Source organism: Schistocerca nitens, chromosome 2 (assembly GCF_023898315.1).
Source record: "Schistocerca nitens isolate TAMUIC-IGC-003100 chromosome 2, iqSchNite1.1, whole genome shotgun sequence".
NCBI classification, from domain to species: domain Eukaryota; kingdom Metazoa; phylum Arthropoda; class Insecta; order Orthoptera; family Acrididae; genus Schistocerca; species Schistocerca nitens.
The window spans coordinates 486,679,761-486,705,593 of record NC_064615.1 but is presented as its reverse complement, the minus strand read 5'-3'; the positions used below and the strand labels follow the sequence as shown (position 1 = coordinate 486,705,593).

The 25,833-nt window shown below is 46.5% G+C and overlaps 1 protein-coding gene and 1 non-coding gene across 2 annotated transcripts in view; one reads left to right on the top strand and one right to left on the bottom strand.

Moving 5' to 3' along the window:
- Nucleotides 1-25,833, top strand: part of LOC126236429 (protein dimmed-like) — a 281,430-nt gene that overhangs the window by 81,067 nt on the left and 174,530 nt on the right. The window lies entirely within an intron of this gene.
- Nucleotides 12,650-12,724, bottom strand: Trnas-cga (transfer RNA serine (anticodon CGA)). Its single transcript has one exon. It is a non-coding gene; the product is annotated as a tRNA-Ser (tRNA).

Below are 25,833 nucleotides of genomic sequence, written 5' to 3'. Positions count from 1 at the left end.
AAAAATCAAATGGCGAAATAATCACCTTTAGATTTTTGCAGATAAACCGAAGGTGTTTCATTACTACCATCGAACGTTTCAGGAGTTCACTACCTAACCAGCTTCCAGGGTAGAGTGTAAAGCGTCATCCAAAAACTTTGCCTTTGTCATGATACTCGTATTGTTGTGTGTGAAAGACGTCTGGAGGGGTGCAAGGAGTGGAGAGTGATATGGCATCAAGAGAAAAATTCGTAAACTTCTGTGGAGCAGCCATTCCCTCTAATATCGATGCTCCAAAGTAAAGGTGACACGACAAATGCTGCATTATCATTTGATCACAGTCACGATATATTTGTTCATTACTACACGACTGCTCACTTCAAGATCAAAAAGGGAACGCTTAGCAAAGTTGATACACACCTGTCTTAACTGATAAGCACCACTAACGTATTCACAGAGACTATCTTGCAAAGCTAAATTCAAACTAATGGTTGATGGTACATTGTAGTTCAGAAATGAAACGATCATATAGATCGATAAAAGGACCGGTTATCTCGAAATATGATTACTGTTTTCTCATTTGATGTTCCTTATCTGGCAAGTTCGCTTTCATATTTTAATGACCATCGGCTGTAGCTACCGTCCAATCATTTGGCCGTATTTCTGGCGAGACGAAAAACAAAATACGAGGTTGGGACAAGTACTCGAATTGTAGTGCTGCGGTCTGATAAGTTAGCACAGGGGGGGGGGGGGGGGGGCAGTATTTCTTTAGGCCAAGGCAGGTTAAGAACGCGAGCCTTCTCACTCACCAGAAGTGCAGATAAATAATTATAAATTAAGGATCCTGCTAAAATTTAACGTTTTAGCGTGTTACACTTAGTTTGAAACGTCCCCTTTGAACAATTGTACAAGATTGTGCTTAAACTAACACACAATATTTTGTTAGCGCAACGCAATCTGACTTTCAATAATCCCTACAAAAGAATGGGCCCTGACTAACTTTAAACTATACCTTTCACAAATCACTTACCTCACAAAAATCTTCGCTACTCAAGCTACTGCAATACAGCGAGCGCCACTACTGCCAGCTAAATAAGATTCAAAGTACTGAAAGCACTAACTACTGATAGGCATAGTTAGCAAATGAAAGATTTTGATAGAGAACAACCAATGTATTTACCTCAATAGTCATAATATATAGCAGTTCATGACAAATTTCAAAACTCCGCCATCTCTCTCCCCACATCCACCACTGCTGGCGGCTCACCTCCAACTGCGCAACGCTACGCGCTGTTCACAGCCAGCTGCCTAACACTACAATGGCGAGTATTACAACAACGCAAAGCAGCCACAGACTGCACACAGCACAGCCAGTGATTTTCATACAGAGGTGGCGTTACCAATAAAAAAACCTAAACAGCCTACTTACATAGCCCCCATGCTACCCACAAAAAATTTTACAAATTTTTTTGGGCACTGGCCAAAACATATTTGTTAAAATTTTTTTCACAATTACAATAAAAAAGAAATCAAATGCACACACTTATTGATACAATGTTGGTCAAAAGCTAAAATTTTCTCACAGTCCATAAAGATAGTCCTGATCGTTGATCACACTAAAATTGCCGTGTTTTTCTCAAAGTCTGAGCAGTAAAAGACAATGCACACAGACGTAGTGGATTTCCATGCAGTCTTGAAGAAGTAGTGTTGTCCTTCCAACGGAAAGACAGTGCTGACTCGACATGCAGACAGGTAATGGGCCACAACAGAGTAAACCCACGGCAGAGTCAGTCGACGTTTTGAAGAACATTGGTAGGTAGGTCATCACAGAGTAGACCCACTGTAGTCCTGGTAGAGATTGTGGTATTGGTGGGCCACCAGAGATGCTGACCCACTGTAGTCCTTGTGGAGATAATGGTACTGGTGAGTCAGCAAAGGTGTAGACCCACTGTAGTCCTTGTAGAAATGGCCAGCAGCCATCTGTTGTGACTGTGCAGGTGCACAATCACCATTGAAGAGTCTTGCGGACAATATAGCAAGTCCATAAACCACCACTTGTGCACTCAGAAAGTTTTTGGAATTGTCCTTAAAACCAGCAATGCTGTTATCCAGTCCCTTGCTGAATAGTTTAATGTTAGTCAGGGCCCATTCTTTTGTAGGGATTATTGAAAGTCAGATTGCGTTGCGCTAACAAAATATTGTGTGTCAGTTTAAGCACAATCTTGTACAATTGTTCAAAGGGGACGTGTCAAGTTCACTGGATATAACATGGGGCAGAATTAGGATTTCACATTATGGACATCCAGAAAATTTTTCAGACAGGCAGTAAGAGCTTCTTAGCTCAAGAAAGATAACTGAAATTTCTGTTACTGAGACACGATTGAGACTTTACTAAAAATACCTTTTGCAGTTTCCACGTAATAGGAATGTCCAATACAATAAATAACTCAGTAATTCGCACAGAATGCAGCCATTACCTCACTAGAAGACTTCAGGACTATCTTATGGTCGACATATTGACGACATTAAACCAAGAAAATCTCAAGAACACGCCGCAGTCCAAACGTCAGGATGCTTACTTAAAACATCAATGGCCGGTTATATTTTTCTCCTCCCACAAGTTTCCGCCGGTGGCTCGACGTCAATGAACCCTTTAACTCTGACATTTCTGCAAACAAGGACACTTTCCACCAGTGTGTGCAGAGAGGCGTCTGATTTCTACAACGCAGCTGCACGCTCACTGTGACATCTATTTACGGGATGCATCTACCGATGCAGGCTGCGGCTGTCAAAACAAGCCATAGTTGCAAATGCAGTCACTTTCCTGGGTGCGATGGGAAAAGTCAATAACAGTCTTCGGTACTGCTTCATCAACGGCGGAATATCTTAGGACTAAATGAGTAAAACATCTATTTGAGTACAGCGTTTTATAACACGCGTGACGGGAGAAGACACAAAAACCTCTGTGATATAACATCTCCGCTGTGTCGCGTGAAAGAAATAAGGGCATCACTGAGAAATAAACGCTGTTACTTATATCCATGAGGCTCGGTGGATCATTAGTAACGCCAAACAACAAAACTAATGCATTCTGTTCTACCCCCAGTCTGTCACTTCTTCCATATCTGGCAATGGTTTCTTAATGGGAAAAATATTAAGTTGCACCATGCTCGAAGCCCATCCAACGTACGAGAAAGATACTCCTTTAACTGGGGTGGGTCATTCCGTTCACAGTTCAGAGGAAGGCAATGGCATACGACCTGCAACCTTGGCGGACAACACCGGCGACACCTCGACCATACTTTGACAACTACAACTACATCAACACGACTACTCTGCAATTCACACTTAAGTGACTGGCGGAGGTTTCATCGAACCTCCTTCAGACTATTTCTCTACATGTTCACTTTCTAACAGCGAGCGGGTAAAATGAACAGTTCAGTCTGTCCGTATGACGTCTGATTTATTTTATTGCGATGACGATTTCTCCCTATGAAGGTTGGCGTCAATAGAATACTTTCGCATTCAAAGGACAAAGCAGACGATTACAATTTCGTGAAAAGATCTTTGTTTTAGTGATTGAAACCCCAGCTCGCTTGTGATACCCTATTTCGTAATAATACAAAACAAACTGCCTTTGTTTGAAGTTTGTCGATGTTCTCCGTCAACTCTATCTGACAGACATCCCATATCGACAGCAGTACTCTAGCAGAGGACGTACAAGCGTAGTGTAGGCAGTCTTTTTTACTAGACCCGTTGCCTCTTCAAGTAATCTGCCAATAAAACGAAGTATTTGGTTTGACTTCCCTATAACATGTGATCGTTCCAATTTAAGCTGTTGGTAATTGTAACCCCTAGGTATTTAGTTGGATTGACGGCCTTTAGATTTGTGTGGTTGATTGTGTAACCGAAATGTAAAGGAGTATTTTTAGTACTCGAGTTGATTACATCACAGTTTTCCTTATTTAGAGTATATTACCACTTTTTTCACCATACAGATGTTCGTGTCTAAGTCATTTTACAATTGGTTTTCATCTTCTGATGACTTTGCTAGACGGTAAATGACAACATCACCTGCAAACAATCCATGAGTGCTGCTCAGATTGTCTCGTACATCGTTTACACAGATTAGGATCAATAAGGGCCTATAACACTTCCTTGGGGAACGCCGCATACCTCTTCTGTTTCACTCGATGAAATCAGAAATCCAGCCGCGCAACTGAAGCCATAACTCCATAGACACTTAATTTGATTAGACGTCTGCGGTGAGGAACGGTGTCGAAAGCGTCCTGGAAATCTAAAAATATGGAGTCAATTTGGCGTCCCCTGCCGATAGCACTCATTACTTCGCGAGAAGAAGGAGCTAGATGTGTTTCACAAGAACGACATTTTCTGAATCCCTGCTGACTAAGTGTCAATAGAACGTTTCCTTGAAGGTAATTCGTAAAGTTGGAGCACAGTACATGTTCCAAAATCCAGCTGCAGATCGGCGTCAGTGATGTGGGTCTGTGAATCATCCGATTACTCCTACTTCCCTTCTGGAGTACTGGTGTTACCTGTGTAAATTTGGTTTTAAAAAAATTCTGGATGATTGGAGAGATAGGCATGAATTCAATAGAACGTTTATAGGACATAAGCGAGAGACCAGTTTGTACACAAAATCCTGCACAGGTAGCACTTTCGCAATTGTGGACGGTAATAGAAGCAGCATGGTTCAGTATTTCTGCGCGAAACTTCCAACGGCTTGTAGAGTCCACGCCACGTCGAGTTGCTGCCTTACGCTGGTCAAAAGCAAGTCCGACACGATGTTAGAAGGTTGTTGTTGTTGTGGTCTTCAGTCCTGAGACTGGTTTGATGCAGCTCTCCATGCTACTCTATCCTGTGCAAGCTTCTTCATCTCCCAGTACCTACTGCAACCTACATCCTTCTGAATCTGCTTAGTGTATTCATCTCTTGGTCTCTCTCTACGATTTTTACCCTCCACTCTTCCCTCCAATACCAAACTGATGATCCCTTAATGCTTCAGAACGCTTCCTAATAACCGATCCCTTCTTGTCAAGCTGTGCCACAAATTCCTCTTCTTCCCAATTTTATTCAGTACCTCCTCATTAGATATGTGATCTACGCATCTAATCTTCAGCATTCTTCTGTAGTACCACATTTCGAAAGCTTCTATTCCCTTCTTGTCTTAACTATTTATCGTCCATGTTTCACTTCCATACATGGTTACACTCCATATAAATACTTTCAGAAAAGACTTCCTGACACTTAAATCTGTACTCGATGTTAACAAATTTCTCTTCTTCAGAAACGCTTTCCTTGCCACTGCCAGTCTACATTTTATATCCTCTCTACTTCGACCATCATCAGTTATTTTGCTCCCCAAATAGCAAAACTCCTTTACTACTTTAAGTGTCTCATTTCCTAATCCAATACCCTCAACATCACCCGACTTAATTCGACTAGATTCCATTATCCTCGTTTTGCTTTTGTTGATGTTCATCTTATATCCTCCCTTCAAGACACCATCCATTCCGTTCAACTGCTCTTCCAAGTCCTTTGCTGGCTCTGACAGAATTACAATGTCATCGGCGAACCTCAAAGTTTTTATTTCTTCTCCATGGATTTTAATACCTACTCCGAATTTTTCTTTTGTTTCCTTTACTGCTTGCTCAATATACAGATTGAATAACATCGGGGAGAGGCTACAACCCTGTCTTACTCCCTTACCAACCACTGCTTCCCTTTCATGTCCCTCGACTCTTATAATTGCCATCTGGTTTCTGTACAAATTGTAAATAGCCTTTCGCTCCCTGTATTTTACCCCTGCCACCTTTAGAATTTGAGAGTATTCCAGTCAACATTGTCAAAAGCTTTCTCTAAGTCTACAAATGCTAGAAACGTAGGTTTGCCTTTCCTTAATCTTTCTTCTAAGATAAGTCGTAAGGTCAGTATTGCCTCACGTGTTCCAGTATTTCTACGGAATCCAAACTGATTTTCCCCGAGGTCGGCTTCTACTAGTTTTTCCATTCGTCTGTAAAGAATTCGTGTTAGTATTTTGCAGCTGTGGCTTATTAAACTGATTGTTCGGTAATTCTCACATCTGTCAACACCTGCTTTCTTTGGGATTGGTGTTAGTAGGTATCCCATGACTTTTGTCACCTCAGCGTAGTGCATGTGAAATAACCCGTTTATGTGACGGTAAGCACTGAAGGAATGTGCCCAACATTTCGTTTCCTGCCTTCTATTTGAATTTCGAACTTGCACACAAAGCTTCTAGCTCTTCAACTGAGCGCATACTGAAGGCATTCCCTTGGCGTCTCTGCTGGCGTCTCGTACAGCCAGACCTGAGTGCTGCTGTCGCCGTGGCCAGCAGACCTGCCGTGGCGCCCCAGTGCGGTAGGCCGTTAGACTGCAAGGTAAGAAAGTTCCCTGCACTGACGAGCTCGCCTGGACGGACTGCTGGCCGCCCCTCGCAGCGACCCGTCCTCCTTTCGCCAGCGCAGCGCAGCGCTGGCCTGCGGCCGGACCGCGGGCAGTCTGGCTGGCTGGCTGGTGGCTTATCGAGGACAGGCGGGCCCGTGCCCCCGCCAGGGTCACGGTCAGGGTCAGGGTCAAGGCCGCTCTGGCCTGCCAAGCAGAGCGGACCTGCAACCAGCCCTCATCTCGCCTTCCTTTTTTTCTAGCGCCCCAGTATCGCGGCTAGCCATGGGTCGTTGTCTTCTCTTTGGTGGCGGCCCAAATTGCGACTGAAGCAGGTCACTGTCAACTATCACCCAGCAGGACAGCTGTTGGATAACCCGAGGAGCAGGATGCTGCAAGTACGCAGTCAATTTCTATTTTAAAAAGTGCTCATCATATACAGCTACTTTTCCCACCATAGCGTGTGCCTATTAGGTGAAGCAGCGGCGGTTTTTCCGCGCGCAGTCGAAATTCCCTCCTCACTGTTGCTTACATGGTAAATCGTTGGGGGCATCTGTAAACTGAAGAACCAAAAGCACTCCAACTCAAGCAGGCACAAGCACAGCGCTCGTCTATAATGTAACTTTGAAATTGGGACAACTCAAACTATAAACTTCGTGGCAGATTAGAGCTGTGTGCCAGACAGAGACTCGAACTCGGGACCTTCACCTTTCGTGGCAACTGCTCTACCAACTGAGCTACTGAGCACGACTCACGGCCCCTTCTCACAGCTCTGCTTCCACCAGTACATCACCTCCTGCCTTCCTAACACACAAGTTCTGGTGCGGAACGTGAATAATTAGCCCTCCTGGAGGAAAGGACGTTCCGCAGACATGGCTTAGCCACAGCATGGGAGATGTTTCCAGAACGAATTTTCACTCTGCAGCTGATTGTTCACTGATATGAAGCTTTCTGGAAAATTAAAACGATGTACCAGACCAGAAACTCAAATTAGTAACAATGAAAACATTTAGTCTCAATGCACAGTAGCGATTTACGACGGCCGTTCAATAAGCAATGCAACATATCTATTCCTGAAAGCAGGTTCGTTTTACACTGGATTCCGACACACCAAATTATTCCTTACTCTTTTGACTACAAAATCATTTTTTCTAACATAGCCGGCCGTTGTGGCCGAGCGGTTCTAGGCGCTTCAGTCTGGAACTGCGCGACCGCTACAGTCGCAGGTTCGAATCCTGCCTCGGGCATGGATGTATGTGATGTCCTTAGGTTAGTTAGGTTTAAGTAGTTCTAAGTTCTAGGGTACTGATGACCACAGATGTTAAGTCCCATAGTGCTCGGAGCCATTTGAACCATTTTTAACATAATCCCCGTTCAATGCGACAGCCTTACGCCACCTCACTGGGAGGGCGTGTATGCCTGCATGCTACCACTCTATTGTTCGACGTCGACGCCAACATCTTGCTGCAGCAATAACTTCCCCATCATTCACGTACTGCTCCCCGTGCATTGCGTCCTTCATTGGGCCAAATAGACTAAAGTCGGAAGTTGCGAGAACCGGGCTTTAGAGTGGACGAGGAGGAACAGTCCAATAAATTTTTATGAGGTCCACTCGCGTGTGCATACTTACGTGAGGCCTTTCGTTCTCATGGAGAAGGAGAAGTTCGTTTGCATTTTTGTGGCAACTAACACAGTGAAGTCGTTTCTTCAAATTACTGTGAGTAACACAAAACGCTTCATTGTTGATAGTGTCACCATGAGGGAGGATAAGAAAAAGAAAAATCCTTTCAGAGCCCCAGAACACCGTCGCCATGAGTTTACTGGCTGAGTGTGCGGCTTCGAACCTTTTCTTCGGAGTAGAAGTTGTGTCCCGCAACTACATGGACTGGCATTTGGTTTCCAGTTCAACATGATGAACCGATGTTTTATCACCTGTGAAGATTTTCGATAAAAAATTGTTATGCTCAGCGCAGGCAATTAAGTACTCATAGTCCTCCGTTTTTATGTCCTGTCAAGTGGCGAGGAACCCAGCGGGCTCACACCTTTGAGCACCCCCCTGGTGGATGTGTGTGTCAGCACTACCAACATAAAAGTCCAACTGTGCAGCAAGGTATTTGATCACCTCGAATGAGAGTGTCCGCACGTTCCAACAAAGCAGGAGTCACAGCTGTGTGCGGCCGGCCGGCACGCAGGAGACCTGACGGGTTTGGACGACCTTGTTGTGATGACGAGTGCCTCGCTCAACGACTCACTGGGCTTTTGTTAACTGCCAGGTCTCAGTAGAGATTCTGGAAGCGCCCATGCAGATCTACGATGATCTCTTTTTCTTCCAATAGGAACTCAGTGACAGCTCTTTGCTTGGGACGGACGCACTTCCGTTACAGACGCCATTTTGAATGCTACGTATAGTGCCGCCACCTATGGGAACTTCATGAATCTATAGGGGCTGAAACGGGAATATTTCACGACGTCGCCCAACAATACCGCATTTCTTCAGACGAAATTGCCTTAGAAAAAAATGTTGCATTACTCATTGAACGCCCCTCGTGCAGCTACTATGAACGTCATCGCTTCAAGAAAAAGACTTTTTTGCTTGTTGTGCTAAGTACGCAGGTGGCTAATACCTAGATTGCACACTTGACACGTTTTGCATGAAACCACAAGCTTCCTTGTCAGAAGATAGTGCTGCGGTGATACCGAAAAGTGACAGTAACAGCTAGTCATTTACATACCTTACTACAACTATGCAACTAGTTGAAAAGAAACTTAAAAATGGTCTTACAGTTTGGAATTGTCAATAGCTGGATACTGTTTGTGGTTCAGCGGCTTAGGCTGTTCCAGTACAACAGAAGGAAGTATTCGACATGAATTCATTCTCAGTATAACTATTTCAGTCATTAGATTCTTATTAGTAACATCTAACATTGGAACAATATAGAAGTGTGGCCAACCAGAAATTTCCGGGCTCGTGAGGTGTTTCGTTTGATTCGGAATGTTAGCAGGTTGCAGCTTCATATTTTGCATATCACAGAGGTACAGATAACAGCTATTAGCGGTTAAGCCCAGTAGTCCAACACAACAACGCAAAATATTAATGAAAAACTGGTGACTGATTAACAGCGTAAAAAATTCTCTGCGACACGGACTTCCTTTCCAAGCTTGCATAGACCGTAGAGGCTGATGAAATACCTCTCGCCTGTGGAGATACGAGATATCTACTTCATTACTGCCTTCAGTGATCGTTCCTTTTATCAAATGTTCACAATTGTTGCCTTAGCAAAACAACGTGTAACGTCAAAGAATCATCCTACTTTCAGAACCGAGATCAGTGGTTCAAATGGCTCTGAGCACTATGCGACTTAACTTCTGAGGTCATCAGTCGCCTAGAACTTAGAACTAATTAAACCTAACTAACCTAAGGACATCACACACATCCATGCCCGAGGCAGGATTCGAACCTGCGACCGGACCGGTCGCTCGGCTCCAGACTGTAGCGCCAAGAGCCGCACGGCCACTCCGGCCGGCCGAGATCAGTGGAAGGACTTCGTGTCAGGAAGCTGGCCGATTTCAGGCGTTACTGTAAATGACAACGAGGAACAGATATATGCGTCTGTGCATAAAATAGCAGAAGATACTCTGCCAGTTCAATACCAACAGGCAGTTTGCTTGCCTTGACAGGTTAAGAGCGTATGTGAACAAAACCATAGAGACCCTGTTCGAAATCCAGCACGCAAATGAAACCAATACCTACTCCTTAGTTCATTGACTAGTAAAACTGGTTCAATAAATGAGTGTTCTATGAAACGGTTTTTTACTTTATTTTGCTTCATTGTGGGGTATAAATACAGTGCTTTTGCTGCTCTCTGCAATGCTATAGAAGTGTGGAGGGACCTACTTGGAGTCCCATAGTGCTCAGAGCCATTTGGACCTACTAGGACTCCACGTATTACGGTTTTTCACTGCTCACACTAGACGCTGAGGCTCCCGCATTAGACAGAAAGCCACGCATCGAGCGAGTGAGGCTGTGTGGTGGCGCTTTGTCCTCGCAGCGCTGGTGGTCTGCCCGCAATCTCGGCGTATCTTCAGTATAAACAGAAAGCACTACCGTCTGGGAACGCCTTTCAGACATAGTTATCACAACGATGCAGAGATAACAATCTCCCAAAAGTGTTATCTTTGTAGGTAAATAGTGTCGTTCCACTTTAACAGATACGGCAAATGGCATTAGATAATCCACTGTATGCGTTCACAGGACTAGCGAGTGGAATACAGGCTACGTTTCATAAACTGTATTAAGTGATTGGTGTCCCTGTCTTAATATGCAAAACCACTTATAGTTGAATTCTATATTAACGGCTGAATGTATCAGCACAAATATAAAATCATTCAGTTTGTCTTTTACACGGTAACTCAAATCACTCTAGTCATTTTATACACAAGGCACCCAACGTGTATTTACGCCTTAATATTTCATAAACAATTACAGATTTGAGAACAATACTTCCGACAAGTGACAGCATACAAACGGATGAGACTTTTTGGCGCTGAAGACTCAAGTATCGAGACCATTGGATCCTATAGTCGCACACATTACGAATATTTCCTTCTTAATTAATACCCGTAACTTTTTATCTATAGAGTTATTGAAGCAGCTATGGACCTTTAATTACAATGATAGCTATGGTCAGTATTTGAAGTTCTTTAAAAAAAGGAGGTAAAGAGGTATTAATGGTTCGATGGAACTTCGCAGTAATATCCGGTAAATGTGCTATATGTAAAGGCGTATGCCACCGTCACTTTGCAATTTCGCCCCCATTGCCGTGTAAGTGACATATAATGGGACTGAATCTGCACATATGGCAATCGTTGCTCTCACATTTAGCAAATGCATCAGTTATTTTTGCAAAAAAATACGGTGGAAAAAAATTAACGACCATCATACCAAATTGTTGATGATTCGACGCCCACTTCCTGACGCGCCGTCTGTTGGCGTTCGTCTCGCGATCTTCTGCCTTCGAGCGTTCAGTGATTTCTCTGACGTTTCGCCAGCACGAGAGGCTAGCAGTGTCAAAGATGCGCCCTACGTTGCTGGTGGTCGAAGGCCCAAGGTGCCGAGACGAGGAAACGCATTCGACATTGTGTGAGCGGTACCCTACTGTAGAGGCCGCGGCGGTCGAGCGGATAGAGCAGTACGGTGTGTCTCTCAAAGTCACGGGCTCAATCCCGGGTAATAGAGCGGATTTCTCCTCGTTCCACTCCCTTCGGGGCAGCTTCAGGCCCACTGAAACTCAGATCAGTACCGGCGTCCCCTCCTGGGTGTAAAACGGCGGCCGGAGCGCTGGCCCTCCGCCCTACCCCTCCCAGTGACGCGGCAAAGAAAGGCATGGATTCGACTACAGTCTGAAGCAGTGAAGCAGTATTGGAGGGGGGGGGGGGGGAACTGACTCTATGAATCCTGCAGGGCTGTCCATAAATCCGTAAGAACACGAGGTAGATAGGTGGATGGAGATCTCTTCACGCTGCAAGCCATTCCAGATATGCCCAATACTTTTCAAGTCTGGTGAGTCTGGTGGCCAAGGGAAGTGTTTAAACTCAGAAGAGTGCTCCTGGAGCACTCTGTAGCAATTCTGGACATATTGGGTGTCACATTGTCCTGCTGGAATTGTCCAAGTCCGTCGGAATGTACAATGGACATGAATGGATGCAGCTGATCAGGCAGAATGTTTATGTACGTGTCACCAGTCAGAGTGGTATCTAGATGTATCAGGGGTCCCATACCACTCCAAATGCACACGCCCCACACCATTACAGGGCCTCCACCAGCTTGGACAGTCCCCTGCTGACATGCAGGGTCCATTGATTCATGAGGTATTCTCCATTTCGGAGATTTGATGTTCCACCAGATTTCTGATATACACGGTACAATCTTGAGATGGTCGTACAGGAAAACCCCCACTTCATCGCTACTTCGGAGAGACGGTGTGTCCCATCGCTCGTGCTCCGACTATAACACCACGTTCAAACTCACTTAAATCTTGATAACCTGTCACTGTGGCAGCAGCAACCGATTTAACTACTGCGCCAGACGCTTGTTGTCTTATAAAGGCGTTGCCACCGCAGCACCGTGTAGTGCTTGTTTACATATCTCTGTATTTGAATAGGCATGCCTATACCAATTTCTTTGGCGCTTCAGTGTAAAATGTCAGGTAATAGGTCTTTAAGAAACTTCCTGGCAGATTAAAACTGTGTGCCGGACCGAGGCTCGAACTCGGGACCTTTGCCTTTCGCGGGCAAGTGCTCTACCAACTGAGCTATCCAAGCATGACTCACGCGCCATCCTCATAGCTTTACTTCTGCCCCAGTACCTCGCTTCCTACCTTCCAAACTTTACAGAAGCTCTCCTGCGAAGTTTCATATCAGCGCACACTCTGCTGCAGAGTGAAAATCGCCGGCCGTGGTGGCCGTGCGGTTCTAGCGCTGCAGTCCGGAACCGCGGGGCTGCTACGGTCGCAGGTTCGAATCCTGCCTCGGGCATGGATGTGTGTGGTGTCCTTAGGTTAGTTAGGTTTAAGTAGTTCTAAGTTCTAGGGGACTGATGACCTAAGATGTTAAGTCCCATAGTGCTCAGAGCCATTTTGAACCAGAGTGAAAATCTAATTCTGGAAACATCCCCCAGGCTGTGGCTAAGCCATGTCTCCGCATATCCTTTGTTTCAAGAATGCTAGTTCTGCAAAGTTCGCAGGAGATCTTCTGTACAGTTTGGAAGGTAGGAGGCGAGGTACTGGTGCAGAAGTAAAGCTGTGAGGACGGCGCGTGAGTCGTGCGTGGGTAGCTCAGTTGGTAGAGCACTTGCCCGCGAAAGGCGAAGGTCCCGAGTTCGAGTGTCGGTCTGGCACACAGTTTTAATGTGCCAGGAAGTTTCATATCAGCGCACACTCCGCTGCAGAGCGAAAATCTCATTCTGAATAGGTCTTTAAATTTGCAATAAATAGAGAAATAAATAAAGTGCCTGATATAGGAGAGGAGTAGTGGGATGCAGATTGAGCCATAGTAACATCGTGGCACTAGGTAGGGGATGGTAGGCAGGGGCCGGGCCCGCAGAGGGACAGAAGGGTTGGCGCGTGGCGGTCGCGCCCCTTGACTCAGCGCGACCAACGAACGCCCGTGAACTGCGGGCAGGCGGCCAGCAGCGGCGGCCGGTGGCGGCCGCTCCCAGATAAAGCGACGGGGCCGCTCGCTCAGCAGACTAACAGTATGCGACTCTAATGCGGCCCAACTTCATTTCTGCTGCGACACTCCTCACAGACCGGGAAACTGATGGGCCATGTTTGCTCATTCAGGCAGAATGCACTCTACCTCTAATGGCTAAAAAAAAGTGTTCCCCACTAGCTGTTGTCGCATTCATTGCAGCACAGCCGGTGTAATGTGTTACGAAGATACGCGAAGACATTGTGAAACGTCCCCGTAGAAAAATTATACATGACTGTGCTTAAACTAACACACAAAATTTTTAGCGCAACGCAATCTGACTTTCAATAATCCCTACAAATAATGGCCCTGACTAACATTAACCTATATCTTTCACAAATCACTTACCTCACAAAAATCTTCGTTACTCGAACTACTGCAATACAGCGAGCGCCACTACTGCAAGCTAAATAAAAGATTCAAACTACTGAAGGCACTAACTACTGATAGGCATAGTTAGCAAATGAAATTCCGCCATCTCTCTCCCCACATCCACCGCTGCTGGCGGTGCACCTCTAACTGCGCAACGTTACGCGCTGTTACCAGCCAACTGCCCAACACGACAATAGCAAATTCCAACAATGCCACCCAGCCACAGACTGCACACAGCAAAGCCAGTGATTTTCATACAGAGCGCTACGTGGCGGTGGCGTTACCAATATAAGAACCTAAACAGTCTACTTACATAGGTTACCAATATAAGAACCTAAACAGCCTACTTACAATTGATTCGCGATGTAAGTAGCCCACTGCGCTCTACGTCAGTGTTCCGCACACCAAGATATTAATTTTTGACAGAGGTCCGTCATTTTCTATTTTACGTCCTTTCTATTCCGCCGGCCAGCGTGGCTGGGCGGTTCTAGGCGCTTCAGTCTGGAACCGCACGATCGCTACGGTCGCAGGTTCGAATCCTGCCTCGGGCATGGATGTGTGTGATGTCCTTATGTTAGTTGGGTTTAAGTAGTTCTGAGTTCTAGGGGACTGATGACCTCAGATGTTAAGTCCCATAGTGCTCAGAGCCATTTGAATTTTTCTATTCCACTGGTGGCTGACATGCGAGAAGTACAACTGTTAATACATCTCCGTGTAAGTAGTGCGTTCTCCGGTCTAGCGTCTGTCCCACTACGTAAGACTGGACTGGTGCAAGGCTTTCAATCGGACGCCGCTTCGCCGACCTGCGAACCTACTTCAGTAATCGTACAGTGGAGATGTGGCCAGCAGCTTAGCGTGGTTCGGAACCACGTATAGTTTCTGGTGAATCTTCACATTATTGAGATATGCCGTCTCTAATGACGGCGGGACGTTAAATTCTAAAATCCGTTACTTCCTTCCTATTGAGATGTTAAGGCTTGTTCAAAGACGGACTGAAGTATTCAGCGCCCCGACCGGGATTCAGACTCGGTTTTCAGGCATGGGTTTTAACATTAACCACCAGGGCCGACACGTGAGAAAATATAATTCTTCGTAAAGTAAATGAGAATGCCCGCATCACAAATGAACTCTTTGCTGCGGCAGTTTAGCATGCGACTATTTTTCGAGCCTTACTCTCAATGTTCAATCGAAATCGGTCGTTTCAGAGGCAGTGAACGAGCAGTTTACTCCTGATGTCTTCTTGCGATCCGCCAGAATTTTTGTGCACAAGCTCTGCCGCAACTGAAACGCGTCTGAAGCTTGCTGGCGTTCGTACTTGCCGAATATGTCCAGCTAGTGGTGGTCGCCTACGACGTATGATCATCTGACTCCACACACTTCGGCATGCGATCGATGAACTGCTAAAAACGTCTGTGAATGCCAATATCTGTGAGACTGTCGGGGGAATTCCCCGATTTTGGTTACTTTCGGAGTGCGAGGCCGCCTCTGTGGTAAACGGGACGTCCACTGCCGCTGACTGATTTCGCTGAAACGAGCGATAGAGTAAGGACACCAAGATTGAGAAGATCACTTACACGCCGCCAGGATGACACGGAAAGTCGTGTTTGTGCGTAGGACGTTTCACAAGCTTAAACAATTTCTGTTCCAAAAGGAACGTTATATCGCTGATCTCCACTACACTGTAGTCAGCTCCTCGAAACAGCAACACACATTAAACCTTTGAGTGCCGAAGGACTGCCACAGGAGTTCAGCACCGCCGTACCGTGCGAGATTGCGTGCAACGGTGGGTTTAATACCTGCACTTCTTCAGCACTTGACTGTAGTGGAATACGAAATCCATTTCACTAATGTATTACTAGAGGATTCTAGCCACTTTACCATTTGCTTTAAACCCAAAATGTGAAGTTTTAATCAAAAGTGTACGGCTTTTGTCAGAACGGTCAGCGTTTCCAGCAGACCTAGACCAAACTTTGTGATTTGCTGAAAACCCAACACATGGTGATTCAAAGTGCAGTGTTTGAAATCATTGTCACTTAGATGTTAGCACTTCGGGTGGACTTTCACTGTGTAGTTTGTCGTAAATCCAGCAGTTTATATTTCAATGTATAGCCTTGGATTTCTGTCGATTCTAAATTTGCCTCGTTGCTGTAAGACTATAGCAGATAGTGTAAAAATTCATAAAATCTCATAATTATTCCAGTGCAAGTCCAAACCTCTGAACTGTATAAAGTAGCCTTTGAACTAATGTTGCTAGTGCTGCACGTGGTAATCACAGGATTAAGTATCTACTGTGTCGACGACACATGTTTCTTCCTTCATATCGTTCGGAAAGCTCACTTCCCATTATCTAATTTCAGGATGACAATTATTGAATTATATGAATTAAATCGTCATAAATTCTGTACAGTTTGTGTTAGGACGTTCAAACTGCACGGTTGGCCTCGGGACATGATGGTAATTAGTACGGTTTGGTTTAGCGACGAAGCCCACTTCCATTCGGATGGGTTCGTCAATAAGCGAAATTGGCTCATTTGGGGAACTGAGAATCCGCATTTCGCGATCAAGAAGTCTCTATTCCCTTAACGGCTGACTGTGTGGTGTGCAATGTCCAGTCATGGAATAATCGGTGCGATATTCCTTGATGGCATTGTCACTACCGAAAGGTACGTGAAGGTTTTGGAAGATGATTTCATCCCCACTCATTTCGACAAGATGTAGTTCGTGCAAGACGGACTTCAACCATCTAAGCAGGACAGTGTTTTACGTCCTGGAGGAGCACTTTGGGGACCGCAATCTGGCTCTGTGGTACCCAGAGGCCACTGACGCGGGCCTCGATTGGCCGCCATATTCTCTGAATCTAAAAAACTGCGACTCCCTTTTGTAGGGCTATATTAAACACTATGTGTTGAGCAATAACCCCAAAATCATTACTGAGCTGTCCGCCCCTCGTAGCTGAGTGGTCAGCGAGACGGAATGTCATACCTAACAGCCCACGTTCGATTCCCGGCTAGGTCGGTTATTTCTCCCCTCAGGGACTGGGTGTTGTGTTGTCCTTATCATCATCATTTCGTCCCCATCGACACGCAAGTCGCCGAAGTGGCATCAACTCGAAAGACTTGCACCAAGCGAACGGTCTACCCGACGGGAGGCCCTAATCACACGGCATTTTTCCATTAGTGAGCTGAGAACAGCATTCAGGAGATCATCGACAACATCGATGTTCCGACACTTCAGCGGGTCATGCAGAATTTCGCTATTCGTCTGCGCCACATCATCGCCAATGACGACAAGCATATCGAACATGTCATAAACTAAATCGGAATATCTGTAGTGACTTTTACATATGGAATACAGTGTGTGCACGCCGTAGTTTGTAACTAATTTACGTTTTTTTCATATAGTTCAATAATTGGCACCCTGTACAAATACCGATGTCACTGAGCGAGAGTTACTATTCCCCGTAATAAATGAAAGGACCAACGGCCTTGCTGCAGTGCTAAACCCGGTTCCCGTCAGATCACCGAAGTTAAGCACTGTCGGGCTAGGCTAGCACTTGGATGGGTAACCCCCCGGGTCTGCCGAGCGCTGTTCACAAGCGGGATGCACTCAGCCTGTTAAGGCCAATTGAGGAGCTGTTTGATTCAAAAGTATCAGCTCCGGTCACGAAAGCTGATAACGGCCGGGAAAGTGGCAAGCTAGTCACAAGCCCCTCCATATCCGCATCCAGAGACGCCTATCGGCTGAGGACGACACGGTGGTCAGTCGGTACCTTTGGGCCTTCCGACGCCTGCTCGGGCGTAGTTTGGAAGTGAAAGTGTACAGTATTGGTGAGTTGCGAAAAATTCATTCAAGTTTTGTCGAAATATGTTGAAGTTCCAAATTCACACGACACAAGGCTCCGCCCCAATCAAGGAATCACGCCTTGCCCTCAGGCCCGGTACTGACTTAAACGGGCTAGCGTCAGAGTCAACGGGCCACCGAAAGCCGCCGCAGACAGGGGGCTATTTGGCAGTGCGGCCCACTTTTTACGTAATTGGCGGTGCTTCCCGGCGCGGGTAATTACGCCTTTCTCCGTGCTGGCGCCGTTAAACATGTTAGCGAGACAGGCAGTGCCGCGGCGTGGCTGCGGGACCAGCGCAGCGGCCGCCGGCCGGGGGGCACTCACCTCCAGCCAAATGTCGGCACCACTTACTGCGGCCTGCAGCGCAACTGTCTCGGCCGGGCGCGGGAGCTTTAGCGTTGAGGCGCACAGCGACCGTTACCCAAATACTTTCCGGGAGGTTTCACACTGTGGGTGTCTGCCAACATAGGTGTGAAATCAGCTCTCACTAGATTCCACCACTGGTGAAAGAATTCCTGGGAAAATGTTGTTGTTATTGCCCACTTGACAACAAGGAGATGGATCAAAGTAGTCAGTTGAAATGGACTACTATATTCATTTTCTTTCTCTTGAGCTACGTCTAGGGAAATATGAAGAAAAAATAAGTAAAACGAAGTATGTGTTTTTTGGTGTAAATCTTGGCCTTGAGGACGTTTATTGAAAACTAGCAGAGTGCCCGGCGTTGCCCAGCTACGTATTTATTCCAGTTCTATTGGTCCATCGTCTCTCCCTCTGTCTGTCTCCTCCAATGCCCTCTCTATCCATTCTTCTTTCTGTCGACCTCCTCTACCCCCCACTCTCTGTCCATCTCCTCCTGCCACTCTCTCTGTCTATTTGCTATCCTTCCCCTCCCCCCCTTCTCTCTCTCTCACTCTCTCTCTCTCCGTCTGCTTCCCACCAATCTCTCCTAACCTCTATGTCCATATCTTCCTCCCCCACCTCTCTCCGTCCCATCCTCTTCCCTTTCTCAGTCCATTTCCCCCTTGCCTTTCTCTCTGTCCGTCCCCTCTTCCCCCTATCTGTCTCCATCTCCTCTTTCGCCCTCTCTGTCTGTCTATCTCTTCCTCTCCCCTTTCTCTCTCCACGTTATCACTCCTGTCCCTCCCTCCGCCGCAACAGCGGGGTTTCTGGTTCTCATTACCACAGTATTTCTTTCCCGATAGTAAGTAAAATGCGTACCGAGTTTCGTTGAAATTGAGCCAGAGGTTTAAGAGTAGTCTTTTATGTGTGGTTTAACCTGAATATGCGCGTTGTGTACAGTATATTTCACATATTTCACACATATTTTTTTATCTCACTTGTATTTCTAGCGAATTTCTTCCCGCAGTTTCGCTTTCACGCATCTCAGTGTTTATGACGCCTTACTTTCTGACCTATGTATTGTACAACGATTTGATTTTGCAGGTATATTCAGTGTACATGTAAGTACTACCTGCAAGGTGTGTTGCGAATATAGTTAGTAGTAAAGAAGTAATAAATTAACACGTCACGCCTGATGCGGCAGTTTTACTGCATGAACAGTGAAAATGTATTAAGCGATAAACTTTTTTCGTTTCATCATTCTATGGTCCTGTCCCCGAGAAAATGTTTCGTAAAGGTTTGAAATTATCTTTAAAGTGTTTGCAAGTCCCCAAGTGCTCTCGTTCTCAAGTACTGGATGAGTGAAGTCTTGGTATTCGCGCTCCCTGTGCTACATTTCTTCTCCATCCCCACCTGTTTGACAGTAAATAACACGTATACCAAATTTGGTTTCAATCGATCCAGTGGTTTAGGAAGAAATGAGGAACATATGTACATACATAAATTCACATTATAATATGTACAGATAAAAAAATTTAGCTTGGAAACAAACAAATCTGTTGGCAATAATCATAAACTATACTGCCTAGTGTTTATTTATTTATTTGTGATTTGACAGATTTACTTTATTTTACGTTTTTGGCCAGATATTCTTCCTGTCGCCACAGTCACCAGTTAACCTAGCGTGCGCGCCATCTGTGTCTGAATCGCGTAAACTTCGTTCTGTGTGCTGTCGTATTTGAATTGTTTGTGTATCGTATTGTGCCACGCAAAAATTAGGAACCAGCACATAATTTGCCTAAACTGGGGTGGAAAATTGTCTAGAAGCAACTCTCAGGCTGCTCGGTGTAACAGACCAGTGGTCCTTCCATCCGCGGCTGGTTTACTGGCCTTTCGCGCAAGTTGTCGCATTACACTTTGAGCTGTAAGAGCAGGTTAGAGGAATTTTGAGCTGTAAGAGCAGGTTAGAGGAATCCTACTTCAGCGACCTGGATTCTGCTCATATCCTTTTGCCTGCCAACTCAGGTTTCAGATCCACAGAGCATAGTAGACACTGTCATAAGTTTGCGTAATTGTGTAAACTCTTTCGTGGATTTCTTCCAATGTGTTGCTAATTACTCCACAGGTTATGTTAAATTTTAGGATCTTGTTATGAATGTCGAAATTACCGTCTGTCCCACAGCTGAGATACTGAAAGTGGGTTACCTGTTCTATAATTACTTTATTTATTGCAATTTTAGATCTTACAGGCGATTTCCTCTCGAATCCCATAATCTTTGTTTTATTGGTGGAGATGTTCATGTTATATTTAGAAGCCAACAAGTTAAGGCTGTAACAGGCTCGTTGAAGGCTGTCTTCAATTTTTTGAATTATTATTTATCATTTGCGAACGTTATTTGAAACATTTCTCCATTTTGACCTCTATGCTGTAGGCGTTACTTTGTTTCCAAGCCCGGAATAGCTCGTCTACGTAGTTGCTGTAAATCGGTCGACACAGGCCACACCCTTGTCTAACTTTTTAGGTCGTTAAGTGTTTAGACAATTTACCTCCATCTTCGACTAAAATTTTTGTCTCTTTGTTAAAGTGTTTCTACAGAGGTAATTATACGCGCTGAAAAGCCTCTTTTTCCGTAGGGTCCGGTAATAGGTGTCTATTTCTCAAAAACTTTTTCATAATCTACAAACGATATATACGTCTCTGAATTACATTCAATTCTCTATCAGTTATTTTATGCTAAAAATACATCTTCATCTACATCCGGAAGTCACTTGACGGTGTGTAGCGTAGGATATTTCTGGTCTCACTATCAGATAGCCCCTTCCGTTTTCTCTTCGCGAATAGCGAGTGGGACGAATGATTGTCAGTGGACCGCCGTATTAGCTCAAAGTTTTCGAATTTTCTCGCTGTGGTCATCTCGCAAGGCGTTTGCGGGAGGAAGTAATGGGTTGTCTGGCTACTTCCCGCCACTTTCTCTTTCGGACTTGCAGTACCAAACCATCCCGTGATGCGCAACGCCTCTCTTTTAGCGTCTACCAGTGGCGCGTGTCAAACATTTATGTAGCACTCACGTGCCATCTAAACGATCCCCTGACGAAGCTCGCAGTTCTTCGTAGGATCTTGTCTCTTCTGCCGGAAAAAGATTATTACACCCTTTTAGAGGTTTGTCCGTCTCTTGTGGCCTCGCGGTAGCGTTCTCGCTTCCCGAGCAGAGGGTCCCGGGTTCGATTCCCGGCGGGGTCAGGGATTTTCACCTGCCTCGAGATGACTGGGTGTTACTGTGTCGTATTCATCGTCATTATTCATCCCCATTGCGGTCGGAGGAAGGAAATGGCAAACCACCTCCAGTAGGACTTGCCTAGTAGAGCGGTGCGTGTCTCCCGCATCGTTCCCCTACGCTCTGTGAAGGAGTATGAGACATCAAAAATGTTCAAATGTGTGTGAAATCTTATGGGACTTAACTGCTAAGGTCATCAGTCCCTAAGCTTATACACTACTTAACCTAAATTATCCTAAGGACAAAGACTGAGGGAGGACTCGAACCTCCGCCGCGACCAGCCGCACAGTCCATGACTGCAGCGCCCTGACCGCTCGGCTAATCCCGCGTGGCTATGCGACAGCGTCATCATCATTTAGAGGTTTCTAATTCACTCAAGATGTATTGTTGCAACAGTGCATATGGAGTACATGAAATGATTACATTTACAGATCGATAGCACAAGCGGTTCTGAGGTGGCGGGTATCGACCCGTGCTGAAATGTTTCAAATGGCTCTGAGCACTATGAGACTTAACTGCTGTGGTCATCAGTCCCTTAGAACTTAGAACTACTTAAACCTAACCAACCTAAGGACATCACACACATCCATGCCCGAGGCAGGATTCGAACCTGCGACCGTAGCGGCCACTCCGGCCGGCCGACCCGTGCTGAAACATCCATATTAGTACGTGGTGTAGCCTCTACGGACGGGAATGCTGGTGCTGACTGTGGCATCCAGTCGATCGTACAGATGTAAGATGTAAGTTCTGTAAGAGTTGCTGGTTGACGAACAGCGCGTATCACTTCTCGTCCCATCACAAATCACATGTGCTCGGTTTGAGACAAGTCTGGAGGTCGTGCTGGCCAGGGAAGTTCTGCACGTCTTATAGAGCGCGTTAAGTTTCAGGATGGTGTGGGCGAGCGTTATCCTGTTGGAACACCACCTCAAATTCCTGTTGCTAGAACGGCAAAAGAACGCGCTAACAACATTCTGCACGCACCGAGCGCTCGTTAGAGTCCGCACCAGAAACACCGAACTCGAACGAGAGTTGTAGCTAATCGCACTCGAAACCATAAGGTCTGGGGTGCGTCCAGTGTGTCTTGGACGAATGCGCTCTGTAAGGCGGCTTTCACCACGTCTACGTCGTACTCGTAAACGACCGTCACTTGCGAGCAGGCGGAATCTGCTTTCATCGCTGCAGGCCACGGCGCGCCATTCCATCTTCAAAGTGATCCTCTGACGGCATCAGTCGAACCGTGTTAGTCGATGCTGTGGCGTGAATGGAAGACTGCTAATAAATAGTTCGCGGACTCACAAGCCCGTTTATCTGTGCTGTGGTAGCTGCACGACTCTTGCGGCCGTCTGCGTTGCGTGAACGTCCAGAACCTCGTCTCCGGGTGTGAGAATGTTCACGTGACCACCAATATCAGCATCGTTGTACAACTGAGGCAGCTAGTACAATTTGTGTGGTAATTTTCCCAAAGCACCATCCTGCCACTCGGAAGTCCTTTCACACTCTCCGAGCACGATTGTGTCTCCCTGGCAGGGTTGCGTTATTTGCACCACACTGAGCCCTCCAATAGTGAGGATTCCCCATTAAAGGGTAGGTACAGATGACGTCTGGCAGCTACGGTTCAAAATGCTTCAAATGGCTCTAAGCACTATGGGACTTAACATCTGAGGTCATCAGTCCCCTAGACTTAGAACTACTTAAACTTAACTAACCTAAGGACATCACACAAGACAAGACAAGACAAGATTAGAACCTGCGACCGTAGCAGCAGCGTGGTTCCGGACTGAAGCGCCTAGAACCGCTCGGCCACAGCGGCCGGCCAGGTAGCTATGCTACTACATTATTTGTTCACGGACGTCATTGAAACCGTTATCATTATACGTGCGTCTGTCCAGGTGTACTAACTTTTTTTCCGACAGTGTATACGTCATAAAGAACACTGTACTGTTTCCACGTTCGTTTCGACAAATGTTGGGCGGATCCCCTGTCGCCTTCACAGGAAATGTGAGACACAGACACTAAAAATACGATGACGAAAGAAGTTTTACACGATTCACAAACTAATGACTTCCCTCTATTAGGTTAACTGGCGACAATGTGACAAGAAGAGAACCAGACCACGAATATGAAATAAAATAAACCTGGCAAATCACGAAAACGGTATAGCCCATAAATGACGCTGTAAACTCTAGGAAGGAAAGAGGCGGTGTGGCCGAGTGGTTCTAGGCGCTTCAGTCTGGAACCGTGCGACCGCTACGATCGCAGGTTAGAATCCCGCGCCGGCCGTGGTGGCCGTGCGGTTCTAGGCGCTTAAGTCTGGAACCGCGTGACCGCTACGGTCGCAGGTTCGAATCCTGCCTCGGGCATGGACGTGTGTGCTGTCCTTAGGTTAGTTAGGTTTAATTAGTTCTAAGTTCTATGGGACTGATGACCTCAGGTGTTAAGTCCCATAGTGCTCAGAGCCATTTTTTAGAATCCCGCCTCGGGCATGGATGTGTGTGATGTCCTTAGTTTCGTTAGGTTTAAGTAGTTCTAAGTTCTAGGAGACTGATGACCTCAGCTGTTAAGTCCCATAGTGCTCAGAGCCATTTGAACCATTTGAAGGAAAGAGGCTTTAACCATCAGCTATCGATGGTAACTCTTCGAAGTCTTACAGCGCTACAGTCAATGAAATGCTGATGGAATAAAGAAATCTCGACTGACAAATACGTGTGCTGTGGCGATCTCATTTTGTCCGTGTGGTGCGTGCAGAAAGAAGCCAGGCGCGCCGTTATGGGAGCGCAGCACGGGTAGTAGCGCCACGCCGCGCCGCGGCGATTCCGCCCACGAGCGCCAGCACCAGCGACTGGCGCCATGAATAAATGCATGCGGCGCTGCGCTGCGGAGCGGCCGGTGTGTCAGCCAGGGCGGGCGCGGCCCGTTTCTTGCAGCCCCCACATCGCATCGCGCGGCGCTGCCGTCAGTCGCCGTGTCAGCCGGGAGGCCTCAATCAGAGCGGCCCAGCGCCACCGCTGTCGCCGGCCGTCACGCCTCCCTGCCCTTGTCCTGCCCGCAAACAAGTCCGAGCGAGCTGTAGGGAGAGACGGAGCCGGCCTACTCCAAACGTAGCTGTGGAGTTCGCTTCTATAAAATTTACATTCACATGCACAAGACTACTCTGCATTTCACAATTTAGTTTCTGCCAGAAGGTTCAGCGAACCTCTTGGTAGATTACAACTGTTGCCGGACCGACACTCGAACTGCTCGAGTCCTTTGCCTTTCGCGGGCAAGTGCTCACGCACTGAGCTACCCGAACACGACTCACGACCCGTCTCCACAACGGTAAATCCACTAGTACCATCTCCTACCTTGAGGTACTGTTGGAAGTAAAGCTGTGAGTAGCCCGCCTGGCTAGCCGTGCGCTCTAACACGCTGCTTCCCGAGCGGGAAGGCGTACCGGTCCCCAGCACGAATCCGCCCGGCGGATTAGTGGCGAGGTCCGCTGAGCCGGCCGGCCTGTGGATGATTTTTATGGCGGTGTTCCATGTGGCTAGGCGAATGCCGGCTTGTACCCTCTATTCCTCCTCAGTTACACTGTGTGTGGCGATTGTTGCGCACAAACTGTCTCCACGTACACGTACACCATAATACCATAATTAGTCTACCACGCAAACATTGCGTGTATGAGACGTTCCCAGGCGGGAGTGGGGGCGGATGGGGGGGGGGGTGGTCCACTGGTGGCCGAACCGCACTATAACCCTCGGTTTTCGGTGTGGGGCGGCGGTGACGTGAATAGACTGCTGTGCCCGGTTGTGGGGTTGTGAACCACTGAGTGCTACGGCGGGACAAAGCCTCTCCTTCGTTCCTAGGTCCCTTATTCAACACGCAATACACAAAGCTGTGAGTAGGGGCATTGAGTCGTGCTTGGGTAGTTCATTCGTTTTGCCGGCGAAAGGCAAAGGCTTCAAGTTCGAGTCTCCGTCCGGCACACAGTTTTAATCTGCCAGGAGGTTCCACATCAGTGCGCATTTCACTGCAGACTGAAACATTCATTCTGGCAATTTCAAGTTATTTCTCTACCATTCAACTCTCGAAAACTTAATTTGAGACACTAGCAGCCTTCGTTCGCCTCATACCCGCAGAACATCGATGCCTGGTGCAGAATTTCCAGTTGGCCCTTAAAGGTATCATATTCGCACAAATAGGTGGATGTTCCCGTTATTGTATGATTACGAGGTTGCTTAGCAACTGGTAGCATTAAGTACCTGGAAGTATGCGCACAGAACGACATGAACTGTAACGAACACATGCAAACGCCAGGATGAGATTAATTTTAAGTCCACCAACGAAGGAAGTAGCTGTCAAAACTGTCGTTCGACTGTT